The sequence below is a fragment of the Parus major genome, chromosome 1A (assembly GCF_001522545.3).
Source record: "Parus major isolate Abel chromosome 1A, Parus_major1.1, whole genome shotgun sequence".
NCBI classification, from domain to species: Eukaryota; Metazoa; Chordata; class Aves; order Passeriformes; family Paridae; genus Parus; species Parus major.
This window is the reverse complement of record NC_031773.1, coordinates 43,391,228-43,403,295: the sequence shown is the minus strand read 5'-3', so window position 1 is coordinate 43,403,295 and position 12,068 is coordinate 43,391,228. Positions and strand designations below refer to the sequence as shown.

The following is a 12,068-nucleotide window of genomic DNA, read 5'->3' as shown; positions in this document are numbered from 1 at the left end:
TGTTTTCTTTAGCTCTAGCTTTTAGAAAAGCAGCAAGTCTCCTTCAAAGAGCTTTTGAATTAAAATCCACTCTTAACAACAACCCCTTAAGAACCTGAAATCTGATACAATTACCGGCACATAAAATCACAATGCATTGGAGAAAGTTTTAAGGCCAAAGATGAATTCCTTTCTGTGAAGTTCACAGATGAGAGGCTTCATCTGCTTTGTTTCCATCCATGCAGCCTTGTCTTTTGAGGTGCAGTGAGCTGGACTTCCTGTGCCTACACCTTGACATTCTCCTCAAAATCATGACTAAATCTTTAATCATTCATTATTCAACAAAATACTCCAACATGAGAACAGACATATTCTGTCTTTCAAGAGCTCTCAACAGCCTCCAGAATACTCATTGATTCATTTAACAAGCCACAGATGAAGTAAACATCTGTCTAATGATTCAGGACGATGAGATTCCCTATTGTGGGAAACACGGAGGAGAAATCCACGGTGAATCAATCCAAGGATACACGGCACAACACGACTTTCACAGCGACAGCCTGTGGCATGAGCCATTGGGTGTGGTTACCAAGCACAGACAGCAGCTCAAAACCAACAGTGCTCTTTGAAACTGGCCCAGGATAACTGTCCTATAATCAGTGTCAGCTCCAAAATGGATTCCAGCAGCAGCATCCAGGCTTGCCGTGCACTGGAGCCACCACCACCACCAGAAGAAAGCCACGGACTGATAAACCACCTTGTTGCACAAAGGAGTCCAACCCACCATATCTTTATGGGAAATACTAGCTAATTTATCAGTTCTTTACTATATTAGGTTATTGCTGCATTATGGCAGAGAACCACTCATAAAGATAATGGTAACTGCATGAACTTACAAATTTTATACGATGTCACGAAAACACACTAGTTAAAATCCTTTCTTATAAATACATGCATCACAAGTAACTATGTGTTGGTGCTCCCAGCCTTATCCCACAATCCCTGTAGTAGCCAAATGTTGTTTATTTTGGTACCTATTTCTTTCTTCTGAAACAACATGTTGTCATGTGATTGCATTCCCAGGGCCAAGATTTGTATTTTCTCTGCAGCTCATGGACCTTCATGTCCATCATGTGTATAGCTACCTTCCTACACGTAAACATATGAGCCTCAAGCGAGCAACAAGCTCCGTGCACCTTGGTGAACCTGAAAATTGACTCTCATTCTGTGGTAAGTCTTTCAGAACCAGATTTTGATCACTATTTTGTTTGCTTGACCAATAATACGTGCCCCTAAGAATAACTCTGTCATAAGAATACCTCCATCCCAAGAAGGGCATTACAACAAGAAGGCAAAGTTGACATAATTGGATTTTCTGCACAGCAGAGGGGAAATACTTCAGTCTTTGGAGTGATGTACTTGATTTCTTTCCATGGCTTAAGTTTAATGAAGTAACATCAAGTAACAGGAGCAAAGAACCGCTTTCAGTAAGCAGAACCGCTAATGAATAAAACAAAATACACTTTTGTTTCTACATATAAAAGTGTCCATGTGTGAGGTGTTATAAACAGTTACAAGAAAGGCTGTAGCTTAGTTTCTCCCCTGAGACTGAGTTGCTTATTTCAGCTGTTCCATCTAGGTGGAGTTGGTCATATCAGAAAGGATATAAGCCTGTGGGTTTTTTCTTTTTAGGAACAACTCACAGAGTTCATTTGGAAAAATCAAGATGTAAGTAATGGTTGTAACACTTAGCAGACAATATATACACCTAGCACATTTTTAGAGAGGTAAAGAATAAAACTATGTTTACAATAAAAGCACCTTTAACACTTTTTTATTATTTGAGTGGAAACTATCATGCATCACATGATAGCTGGATTTTTTTTTCTATTCCAGACAGAACTGTTGTATTTTGAACACATATATGGATTACTTCTCATTCAATCTTTCAAATTTCCAGAACACACAACACAAAGTACAAGAGCACTACATCTGTTTTCCTGAGGACATCAAAATGTTTTACACTTACCTAGAACAAACACAACATACAAATTTTATGTAGTGTGGATAGACTAGATACATATACATATATATATATATATATATATATATATATATATATATATGAATGAACATGTGTGCTTCATCCACTCTGATTCAGTAGATAGAACACTGAAATTCCAGCAATATTTAATGCAATAAATGAACAATTTAATGTCCATATTTCAGAGAGTGATAGTAAGAGCCAGGAAACACTCCTCAGTAAGTTTTGGGGTTGTACACTGCACTAACTGCTCCATAACACGTTCAGCAGGTTTTTGAACACTATGTCCAGTATTGCACTTCTTTCTCTAAAACTGAGAATTTTACAAAAGAAATAAACCTCCAAAACTGAAAAATAATCCCTTGCTTCCTGATGGCTGCATTTGATTGAGACAGAGATTAGGCATTGTCTGGTTTGTACACTGTTCCAAAAATTCTTCACTGTCCGGCTAGAAAATCGAGAGACATCTGTGTCTGGAGATTGTGTCACTAATCCACTAATACAAGTCCTCTGTGAAGTGATGTTAATGAAGAACTTTTCTGTGCCACTTGGACACAGAAAGTGCAGGAAACACTCCAGATTCTCAGAGGTAAACACGTGGTATACTGCAAGCAGTATTTTTTTGCATAATATTTGCAAATTTGTTTAATGCTATCACATGATAATTCAAGTAAGTAGCTAAGTGTTACCTCCTGGTGCATAACATTTTATTTGCATATATTGACATTTCCTTTACCTAAAATCCACTTGCAAGCAAGAATTTTCTTTGTTTGCTCCGGAATTTTTCCCTTTTCTCCGCAAAAAGTTGTTACTTCTAATTTAAAGATTGGTGGGGCATGGCAAAAATCTTTGTGATTCTGAACACAGACTTCTTTCATGACCATTATGAAAGCAAATCACCACAAAGTAATTACACAAACCACTAAATCAAAACTGGTATGTACAAAATCACTTGAAAACTACATACGTAAAAGCACCAGTACAGGAAGGCCGTGTGGGCGAATATATTTTTCAAATATGGCCATCACCTCAGTATCTTGGCTCAAAAGTCTTTTAACTTTGCAATTACATGCAATTGTCAGGCATGCATAGAACGTGTTTATCATAACACAGACGTCTTGCTGCCCCCTTTTATACGCTTCACCCTATGGAAATATTTATGCATAAATTAATCTGAAATAATTGAAAAGTCTGTATAAGCAAAATACGAGATGAATCACGACTTTCAGCTTGAAAGAAAATGTAACGATTGACTTTTGGAGTCCTCATTGACCTAAAAGATGCTACATTCTACAAAATTGTCATAGGGCTGCACTACTAAGTAAATAAAGATGTAACTTGTCTCCCTTTCAACTGCAACGTTAGAAAGGCTGACAGGGCTTCACAAAACCCTCCTGTGTTAGGGAACGGAAACTCCTAATGAGATTAGTTGGTGTGTGTGCAGACATTACTTAGCCATGACTAAATGGGCTCTCTTCCTGCAGCCAGTGGAAAATTCAGGGAACTTTTTCCCCCTGCAGCATCAGAGTCCCTCTAACCTTCACCAAAGCCAGATCCAACAACAACTCTACACTTTCTTTCCCTTTCTGCCTCTCTCTTTTTTTTTCCCCTTCCTTTACAAACATTTTTTTGTGTTTTTCTTTTTTTCAGTTAGTGGTGGAAACTATCCACGTCGGCCAAGGGGGTTTGGGGGCAGGGGGTGGCTAAGAAAAGCGGGTGGGGGCAGGTCCGGGGAGAAGGCAGAAGACTACAAAGGAAACTGTAAAAAGAAGCAAATACATAAACCTGAGAGGGAGAAAACCACAGAGTTTCTTTGTGAGCTGCAGTGACTCATTTTCAAGATGTTGTCTGCTGCCAGTTTCAAACCGGAAGCGCATGGCAATTAGTCTTGCTGTTTCCAGACAAGCCAGAAACTCTCCCGACACTTTCCCCCCCCCCTTTTTTAAAGCCCCTTCTGCAGTTTCTGCAGGAGCCTTCCCTTCCCTCCCCCCGCGCCCTCCTCGGCCTCGCAGCGCCGCCGGGGACCCCGCGGCGCCCCCGCCGCCCTGAGGGGCACCGGGCGGCCCCCGCCGCCCCGAACGCCCAACACGGGATGCCGCTGGGAGGGGGCAGCCCCACGGCACCGCCACCGGCACCGCCGGGGAGGGGGACACGGTACGCCCCGGCAACACCAAGGGGCTGTGGGCAGAGCGGGGTTCCCCGCGACCCCCGGCCCTGCCCCTCCTCACGCCCCGGATCCTTCTCCCGCATCGCCCCCCACACTCACACACACGGCCCGTCCCCTCACCTGCACCCGCAGCTCCCGGCGGGCGGCAGGGCCCCCGGGGAAACCCTCCACCGGGGCGGGGGGGGCCCTGCGGCGGCGGGAGCCTCCTCGGACATCCCGCCCCCCCGACCGCCGCCCCCCGCCCCGTTACCGCCGCGCTTCCCGGGCCCGAGCCCGGGACAGGACCCCTGGGCTCCCCGGCCCCGCGCGGGGCTCCGAGCCCCCTCCCCGCCGTGCCCGGCAGCCTCACCTCCCTCCCGCCAGCTGTCCCCGCTGCCAGCCCAGCAGCGAGCGGAGCGCGGCCCCGCAGCAGCCGCCGGCCTCCCCTTCTCTGCCCGCAGCCCCCCGAAAGTTCGCGGGAGCCGGGGCGGGCGCAGCAGCACTTGTACCTACCCAGCGGCTGAGGGACTTTTCCTCTCTCTCCTGGTAGTCTAGAGGGAGCTGAGTAAAATTCCCTGGTTCTCCATGCTGACAGTCCTCTGCAGGCTCCCTGTTGCTCTAGTAATGAGATCCTGATTTTGTTTTCCCTTTTTCCTTTTTTTTTTTTTTCCCCCCTCGGGCCGGNGGGCCGGTGTGTGTGTGTGTGTGTGTGTGTGTGTGTGTGTGTGTGTGTGAGCGCCTGCCCGTGAGAGGGAGCGGGCAGGAAGCCGGGGCAGTCAGACAGCGGCCCGGCTCACTTCCTCTCCCGCACTATTCCCCGGGCGGTTTGCAGTCTGTGTAAACAGCCTTTTCCTCCCCGCGCCCCTCGCTCTGGCCGCCGATGTGCAGCATGGCTGGAACACAAGACACACGCATAGTACAGCGGGCAGCGCTGACTCCGCCGGCTCACCGGGAGCTCCCCGGCTCCCCCGACCGCCACCCCTTCCTGTGCTACACCCCCAGGGAGGAGCTTCCCGCCGGCCGCCCCCGCTGCTTGGGCCAAAATATATCCGCTTTTCCCCGGGGGACACCGGAGAGATGCTTGTGAGCCCCTTGCGGGCGGTGCTTCTCCATCCCGGAGGATGGTGACGGGCTTTGGCCCCTGGAGAGACGGCCGCCTTTGTCCCACCGTGCTGGGGCTGAGGTCACCGTGGAAGGGAGCGCTGGGTACCTGTGGCTGGGGTCACTGGGGGCTGAGGAGCTGGTGGGATGCAGTAGCGCACTGGACGCTCGCTGGCCACCTTCCCAAGCACAACCTCACAGGGACAGCAAAGTCCAAAAGCGGTGCAACACAGTACAACAACTTAAATCGAGGGAAATAACATGTTAAAAATCAAGGAGAACTCAGATCATGGAATCATGGAATAACAGTTTGATTTGGTTTGGAGAGGACTTTTAATGGTTATCCTGTCCAAATCCCTTGCGATGAGCAGGGAAGCCATCAACTTGATCAGGTTGTTCAGAGCTATTACTCCAACATGACCTTGAATATTTCCAGGAATGGAGCACTTCCACATCTCTGGACAACCTGTGCCAGTGCCTTACCACTGTTACTGTAAAAAAAGGTCTTCCTTATCCCCAGTCTGAACCTGTCCTCTTTTAGTTTAAAATTTTTACCCCTTTTCCTCTTGCAAATCATCAAATACAAGCTGGATCTTGCAGCTTTCAAGAGTCAGATCAGTGGTAGTTAGCTATTTGAAGTTTAGGTTTTGACCTTCAAGATGTAGACCTGAGATCTGAACTGTTAGTTTGGGTTTTTTAAAAGGGACACGTTTCCAGTATTGGGAGTTTACATAGATTTTGTCTCTCTTGTGTCTCGTATACCAGCATTTCTAACTTTATTTGGAAATTTTCAGAGTAACATTATCTTCTGTCTGCCTAGAATATCAATGATGTTCAAGGCATCGTACTTCAAAACCAATACTGCTATTTCTTTTAATAGTAATGAGATTTATCATTCCAGCACTCTAACTGCTGTTCAGAATGTTTTTGATGAGCACCGACATAGATGCCACAATTATTTTTTATGGCTCTATTGGTTTGTTGCTTGCAATGCTATTGGGAACAAAAGTATATTTGGATGGAGTTAAACAGATTGTCACAGATGGCCACGAAGCATCAGTCAATAGCATCTGAACAGAGGTATAGGATCAAATTCAGTCTCTTGAGGAAGTCCATCAGGTTTCTTCCTTCTTATCTTCTAACATGCCATAGAGGAGCAAGAATAACTTGGTACCAGCACACCAAATAATGAAACTTCGTTATTTTTCTTAAATAATTCCTTTTTAGAAGTCATTCTGAATTTCAGAATACAGATATGAGGTCTGATAAATCCTCATATTGTATTTCCCAAATAAAGAAGCACTAAAATGTTTAATTTCAGATAGTATATTTCCTAGATTAAATGTAAAGTGGATAAAGTCCTTACGGTAAGCACTAGTTTAAGTCATGAGGGTGAAGAAATCAATCTTTATTTGGGAACTACAGCTGAAGACACAGTTTTCCAACCAGGGATGTCAGAGTTTTTATGGTATGAAAATGAAACACTGGACTGACAGCTGGGAGTACTGGTACTCATCTTCTACATTTATCTTTTATTGTCTTTCTGACCAAGAGGTGAAGCAGATTTACCACAGTTGCCTTAACCAGCTATTGGTGTGGAGATCTGAGAGAACAAACTCTCAAAATCAGTGCTAGTTCTTTTCTTCTACAAATAATACTATGCCTCTAAAAACTGTTTAAAACTTGTTTTTCTCCAATTTCCTATGCTGTACCTCTTTACAGCACCAATTTTTAAATGTTTTTTTTGCAACACCACTCCTTTTTTTTTTTTGTCTAAATAAGGCTGCCATGCTGGAGGTCAGATGACTACTGGATGAAGGCTCTTCATAATTACCCTACAAAAGCTGGAGTAAAAAGTGTAGAACTTGTTTAACAGAGTGAAGACACCGGGATGTGTTGGAAACACAAGCAATTCAGAAAGCTCTGCAACAAGTGGAAGAAAATGGGAGCTTTTGGCCAGAGCTACTGATCATGGCACTATGGATGTCATAGGAAAAGTATATTTGGAAACTACACCTATGTCTTGGTAAAAGCACTGTGCTTTACAGAATGATTGCTGAAACTCTCCTCTGCAATATCTGCCTGGCTCGATTAATCTACATTTAGAGTTAACCTTAAGGATTATCTGATGCAAAAATACAGGATGATGAATGAAGAAAACTGTGTGTTTGTGTTGTGTAGTAGCTTTCTTCTGTTTTTCAGAAAACCTGTTGGTTGACGTAGTTATAAAAATGCTGGTTATATTTTTAGCAGTCTCTAGTCAACTTCTGCATCTCGTTTCACATCCATTCATCAGCACATGATACCATTACAATTAGTTCTGTCCTCAAGCTATGAAGATCTGAGGGTTTAGCTCTGGAAATTGTTCCTTGCTCAGAGTTGGTCCAGACGACAGCTGTTGTACCCATAAAGGACTAAGTTTAACTGAGACAGCTCCCCTTTGACCAGTAAGGCAAGTTTCTGCTGCTGAAAATCCTAATCTGATGGGTTCAGGCAATCCTTGAACAAACATATGCACCCAGGATGTCTCTGTTTACCTAGAGACAGTGCAATTTGTAGAGGAGCCTGTATTTATAAACTGCTCCTGCTGAAAAAATATTGCCCCAAAGCATTCCTAAGAATAGTGACTATAATTCTGCCTCCTTTTATTAGATTACATCAATTAAGAAAGCAGGCTTTTGTCTGTCTTTTCAGATTGTTTCTCCTGCATTTTTAAACTGTTCATAAATCTCATGTGCTGCTGTAATGAAACAATCTAAGAGAAGGAAACAGAAAAGTAAAGGTAGATTTTCTGTCCTCTAGATTTCCGTTTAAAGCTCTTTAGGCTGAGATTCATAAGTGGGTTGGTCTAGGTTTTAGTGTAATTTCACTCTGAGCCTTGAGTCCCTCTGTAATTAAATTATTAAATTAAATTATGTCATTGTAATGTCACTTTGCAGTATACAATTTTCCTTAAGTGTACATAGATGCTTATAATTGCATGTAATTATCAAGAACAAAGTTGAAAGCAGTTGGAAATAATTGTTGTTTCATTTAATATTTTAAGTGCTAATATATTTAATGAATGTATTCATTGTTTCGTCTTCTCTAATCATGCTTTAGTCCTTTCTAGATTACAGGCTCTGCAGTGAAGAGGCTTCAGATTTGTGTCTGCCTTTAGGACAACGAACACAACAGTTCTGTGGGAGAAACACTCCGAACCATTCTTCTCTCTTATTTTCTAGAAATTCTAACTTGAATAACCACCTGACAGGTTACAAGAGGATTTCCAGGGAATTTTGGAAACTGAGTAAATAGAAACTAATTACCTGAGCTGAAATGACAGTCTAATTCATGTAAGATTCTTGGTTGCCCTTCACAACATATTATTTAAGGGTCTTGCAAATGTTGCATCAATATTGATGAATGTTGCTCTAGGAGGTTTGGGTTTTCTCTTTCACACTCTCCTGTAGCTGAAAGGGCACAGGCTTTAGAGCCAACAACTTCATTATTGCAAAAAAGCCCTGGGGGATCCATACTGCTCACAAAGTGATCAGGTCCTCAGTTCTATCTCATCTCACAGGCAGCTTCACTGGCAAGAAAAGTGCTGTGTGCAGTGCCGTAGCTCTAGCATGTAGCACTGACTAAATCCATGGAAACTCAAGGGACCAAGTTGCACAGTGTTTCCCACAAACATTTCTTCCTGGGCTTTTTGCTGAGCTATTTAGAGTAAAATTGTGAACTTTAGAAGTGATAGCAGACATCAGTGGAACTGTATTTGTTCTTGAGAAACCTCTTGTTCAAAGTTGGTTCAGATTAGTGGGAAAAAATTGCATGTTTCCATCAAAAGCTTCAAAACTTCATGTCACATTTTCTGAAACAAAGAAATCCTGTAAGTTTTAACCTAAAATATTTCCTGTCATAGGCAGGAGAAGGGCTAAGTGCTCCTTCACACTGTGAAACAAGTATACTGTACAGATGGTAGGACCTTGGCAAGGAAGCAGGAGCCTCTTCTCTCTTCCCAGGGACTTCTTTTTCCCTTAGGGAGCATGTTCTAGTCCCTCGTGACTGACTGAGATTTGTTGTTGGGTTGCAGTTAGAAATCTGCCTTCAGTCTTAAGAGAATGATGTTTTAGAGACCCCAAGGTTTTCCTCTTCTCCCCTATCCACCCCCGGAAGGCTGTGGTGCTTGATCAGGAAGGAGTGTTTGAGGGAAATGACTGCTTTTACACTCCTCTTCCTCTGGCACATTTTGCTTTCCTGAATGTTTTGCTTTCCCTGTGTGCTGTGGAAGAAAGCACATGACCCAACATGTTTCAAGTAAAAGCATCATTGCGTGTACAATTTCATTAGGTTTGCCTTCTTAGTGAAAGATTTATAAGGAATTACATCCTGTGTGCAGTGTAATTGCCTATGATTTTTTTTTTTTGTCATTAAAGGAATGTGGTGTCACTGCATATTGAAGGAGCCTAGAACATCTAATGGCAACCCATGAAAACAGAGAAAGAGGATTCCACCAATCTCTAACTAACCATGAAGTCTAATCTAACTGCAAAGATTAACTTTTTCAGGCTTCTCTTAAATCTTTCAATCTGTTCTGCAGCAATTTCTTTTCCAGGCTAATTAATTAAAGGTCTGAGCTAGAACTTTAGTTGCATTTTATTGGTCTCTCCCCCCACACCCCCCTATTTCCCATCTGTCTATTTTATCCTAACCTAATCTCCAAATATAACTGATCCAAGGTAATTCTACTGACAAATATCACCATAGCATCTGAACATAATTAAACTGCTTTTCTCAAATGCTTTTGGTCAAATGGAGCACAACTCACTGCCACCTCTGTTCAGCCCACATTAATTCTAAAATTTTTAAGTGATGAATGAAATTGAACATATTTTACCATCAACATGTGACTTTATAGTTTTATGTTTCCCAGTATGACACATACTTTGGGACACAGTTCTACTTTAAAATTTTCAGATAGGTGAAAATGACAACTTTTTTTTTTCTCTTCTAATTACTGTGTATTTTATTATAATGTTCCAATTAATGTTTTATAGTTACAAAGTTAATTATTCCTGTTCTTGGTGATGTGCATTTTCTAATAAAATAACTACTGTTTTCTTAAAGCCCTTCCTGCTCTCATACTCCATAACCATAATTATAAACCTCATATGAAAGACACATTGGAAAAGCAAAGTCTTCAAAATGTTTGGCCTTTAGAAGTCGAAACTAACCCTTTAACCAGACCATAAAGTACACAGATTTTGTGTTTCTTATGGGAGATGACAGCTACTAGAATAATTGTAGATCCATTCTGCCTGCTAGAAAATCCTTTTTTTTTTTAGGTCACATTACACAAAAATACCTTAAAAATTAATGTGTCTTAACACCTGTACCTTGCATGTTCATGTTCCCTCCTTTTTCTTGAACGGTAATGGAGAAAGATTTTGGAAAATAATTCAGGGCACATTAGTTAGGACCCTAAGGTATGAATGCTCCTGAGGTGCCTGCTTCTTCCTGTTGACCATGGATCCTGGCTGAGATAACTCAGCCACCCTAACTATGTACTTAGGGTTAGAAGACATAGGTATATCTTTGATTCAGATTCTGCCTTCTGTACAGCTGAAATGTGGACTAGCTTTTCAGCTGCTAATCAGGATATTTTATTTGCTACACATTTTAAGTATAAGTATGAAAAGTTTTCAGTGCAGACAAACTCACATCTAAGTAACTGAAAAGTGACAACATTTTGCTTCTTCTAAAAACTCAAGCAATGTAGGTTTGCAATGCACACTTGATCTTGTTCCTCAAAAAAATTCCCAGTTTATACATCTTTCATATACTCACTTGCTCTGTAATAGAACATGACTACTGTCCTACCTGTACCTTAAACAGACACACTGAAAAGCTGATACCCATTATCCCAGCTGGAACCCAATCATCACATGCTTGGGGTAGTTGCAGTTGTAAGAGAATTGAGGGTGTGCTGCTCTTGCTCTATTGGGAACAGTGAGAAGAATGACACAGACTCTCTTGTGAGTTGAACAAGAGAGTTCTTCCAAGGTTTATTACCTCAGATCTTCTTTTATAGACCGATACCTGAAAGTACAGAAAAGTAAAACCCTCATTGGTTAGTAAACAAACACATCACCATCATTGGTCAGTGGGGCATACCACCCCTCGACCTTCTCTTGCAAGAAAACAAGAAGCTGACTAACAGCACCTGCAAGGCTGTCTTCTATCTCTGAGGATTGCTTTAATTCCTCCTTATGGTTTCCCAGGCCACCTTCTCAGGCGAGACTGAGAAAGTTACGCTGCCTGCTTTTCCACAGGTACTGTGCTCCCTGCTTCTGCTCATATTTAGCATCCATATGCTGCCAAATCTACAGCTGTATGAATATTGCCCTGGCTTTTGTTGCTCCTGACTGGGTGCTGTCAAAAGGTGCCACATTTATATGGAAAGTCCTTTTGATGCAAACCATAGCCTCCTTCATAGCCAGACTTAGCAAAAGGCCATAAACACAAGCCAAAGTCCATACTTACTAAACAAATTCTTAGGAGCCAGCCATGTGCTCTATGTATTGCTTAACACAAAATATATTCAAGCAACAACATGTTGAGGAATGCATTTAATGCAGGTAGCTCAGGGTGCAGCTGCAGTTTGAGCTGCTGGTTGAGCTCTGGGTGGCTGGAGCCCCAGGCAAGGGGCTGTGAAGTGCATAGCAGAGGACCCAGGGTGGGGGGACCAGATGCTCAGAGATGCAGCAGGAGCCAAGGACCCTCAGACTTCCTGTGCTTAGGCTATGAGGTGATAAA

At 42.6% G+C, this 12,068-nt stretch overlaps 1 protein-coding gene across 1 annotated transcript in view; it reads right to left on the bottom strand.

Annotated features, from left to right (window-relative positions):
- ELK3 (ETS transcription factor ELK3) overlaps positions 1 to 5,125 on the bottom strand; it is a 35,740-nt gene extending 30,615 nt beyond the window's left edge. Inside the window, exon 1 of the mRNA XM_015627302.3 lies at positions 4,683 to 5,125. The gene's annotated coding sequence lies outside the window, so the exon portion shown is untranslated. The remainder of the gene's footprint in view (positions 1 to 4,682) is intronic.
- Between the last annotated feature and the right edge of the window lie 6,943 nt (positions 5,126 to 12,068).